Genomic DNA, 2801 nt, shown 5'->3' on the forward strand with positions numbered 1-2801 from the left:
AGGCAATATATTATTAGTTCCAAGAAAAGCATATTTCAAATGTTCGGGTAACTATTTTAATTCGAGTTCAGGTGGTTATTCGAGTGAAGGACGCGTTGGTTTTGTCTGCTACTCACTCAGACTTGGTAGCTCGGATTCCTTCAGGGTTCCCTCCAACGCGAGAACTTCACATACTCGAGTCTCTACTTCAATCAATTTAATATTGTTTAGCTAACAATCATCACTGTCTGAGAATTTTAATGTGTTGAGCACATTAAATTTCACCTCTTTATTATCCACGCGCATGGTTAGCTCGCCTTTATGCACGTCAATCAGAAATTTCCCAGTAGCCAAGAAAGGGCGTCCAAGGATGATTGGAACCTCCCTATCTACTTCATAATCCAGAATAATGAAGTCTGTTGGGAATATGAGATTTTCAACCTTCACCAAAACATCTTCAATCTTCCCTTCCGGGTACTTACTTGTCCTGTCAGCGAGTTGAAGGGTGACAGAAGTAGGTTGTGCCTCGCCAATCCTCAATTTCTTAAAAACTGAAAGGGGCATGAGATTGATGCTCGCTCCTAGGTCGCACAATGCATGACCCACATCTAATCCTCCAATTGAACAAGGAACTGTGATGCTCCCTGGGTCCTTCTACTTCTGTGGTAGCTTGTTGCTTACTAACGCGTTGCATTCCTGCGTTAGTGCTATTACTTCTTTCTCACTGACTTTTCTCTTTTTCATCAAAATGTCCTTCAAAAACTTCACGTATGTTGGCATCTACTCCAAAGCTTCTATGAGTGGAATGTTGATGTGCAGCTACTTTAGGAGCTCGAGAAAGCGCTTGAATTAATGTTCATCATTCTTCTTCATCAGATGCCTAGGGAATGGTGCGTTCAGAGGCACCTCCTGCTTTCCCACATTAGACGTGCTGGTTTCCGAATGGCTTGTATTTTCTGGCGTTCTCTCTTCCTGATCCGTTGAAGATGTAATGCATTCTTTCGAAGGACTATTGTTTCTTGATTCATCTTTTTTTCTGCAAGGGCTTTTCTACTCCGCAATGTCCTGCGTGACATTGCTCTTTCCTGTTATTATTCCCAGGTGTCTCTGTATTGCTAGGTAGAATGCCTGGCTGCCTACTTTTCAACTCGCTTCCAATCTGCCCCACCTGGAGTTCCAGGTTTCTGATTGATGATGCCTGGCTCTTTAGCATTGCATCGTTCTGGGCTATGTATTCCTTCAATAGGTTTTCCAGTGGAGTTCTAGAACTCGATGCGTGGCCACCTCTATTGAAAAGTTGTTGACGTTGTTGATGCGTTTGTTGAAAAATAGGCGTCGGTCCATTCCTTTGCTGATGGCTCGCGCCTAAGTGGTGCTCTTGCTGATTTTCTCCTGTCCAAGAAAAATTCAAATGGTTTCTCCATCCAAGGTTATAAGTATTAGAAAATGGGTTATTCTTGATGAAACATACTAACTGAGGGTTTTGAGGACACTCAGCATATGAGTGAAAATCTCTGCATCCCACACAGGTTACCATGGGTCGCCCAAACACCTCCACTTGATTCACCTTCTACTGATTTGGTGCGTTACCTAGCGTTATGTTCTGTAGAAGGCTGGTCATGGTAGCCACTTGAGTGGAGAGCGTGGCTATCGCGTTGGCATCAACAGAGTTAATGTTCTGAGATCTTCTTCTCTTGTCATTTCTTCCATTGTATGTGTCATCTACCTACTCCATGTTATGTTAGGCAATGTGGTCTAATATTTCTTTAGCTTCAGTATAGGATTTTTCCATCAGTCTTCCGGCTGCTGATGTGTCTGTAGCCATCTATGACGCCCTATTTAGTCCGCCATAAAACGTCTCCATCTGAATAATCAAAGGTAGTTCGTGGTTCGGGCAGTTCTTAACCAAGCCCTTGAAACGCTCCCATGCAGCGCTCAAGGTCTCAGTGTTTTCCTGTTCAAAGTTCATGATTTCTCGACGTCTCCTGGCGTTGGTGGTAGGTGGGAAGTATTTCTGCATAAACTTTTCCACCAAATTTTCCCACGTGGTGATTTCCCCAGGCTTTAATGAACTCACCCATTACTTTGCATCGTCTAGCAAAGAATAGGGAAACAAGGTAAGCCTGATTGCCTCTGGTATAATTCCAGGAATCACAAAGGAATTGTACGTTTCCAGCAAACGCTTCATATAGGCATGAGGATCTTTGCCACGGCTACCCCCAAATTACCCAGCAGTCTGGAGCATTTGGAGCATAATTTCATTTCAAACCTGGTTCCATCAGGCATCAGATATATGATTCCTAGAGAGAAATCATATAGCACAAGGGACGCGTATTCTCTCATAGGACGCGTGCTGTTGTTTGCCATCAAGATTAGGTTCTGTGCAGCGTGAGCCAGTTACTGAGCTAGTTTCTGATTTTGTTGTTCTTTCGCCATTGCTCTTTCCCTTTCTTGTTGTCTGAATAACTGTTGCCTCAACCTTCAATGACGGTGGGATTGATTCCTATGCCGAAAGGTCCGTTCAATCTCGGGGTCGTATCTGAACTCAGGAGTGTTCTCCCTGTTCATACACGTTCACAAGCCTAGGCGTAGTTGAATCTACAACAAATACAAACGAAATTTCTGGTTAGTTCTTGTTGCTAAATCTCCGGCAACGGCACCAAAAACTTGTTTGCTTGCTATCGTGAGATGGTTTAAAAGTGTTTAAAGTAAAACAGATTGGAAGAATAAAGTCTAAGTGCTGCGTTCTGCCTTGATGCGTTTAAATGAATGCAATGCGTTGGGGCGTTACTATTATGCACAGAAGGCACACAACTCCTTAT

General features: G+C 43.3%; 1 pseudogene; it reads right to left on the reverse strand.

Annotated features, from left to right (window-relative positions):
• Positions 1-210: 210 nt before the first annotated feature.
• LOC150033508 (uncharacterized) lies at positions 211-759 on the reverse strand (annotated as a pseudogene).
• Between the last annotated feature and the right edge of the window lie 2042 nt (positions 760-2801).

The sequence above is a fragment of the Benincasa hispida genome, chromosome 10 (assembly GCF_027475165.1).
Source record: "Benincasa hispida cultivar pf3 chromosome 10, pf3_genome.v1.1, whole genome shotgun sequence".
Taxonomy (NCBI): domain Eukaryota; kingdom Viridiplantae; phylum Streptophyta; class Magnoliopsida; order Cucurbitales; family Cucurbitaceae; genus Benincasa; species Benincasa hispida.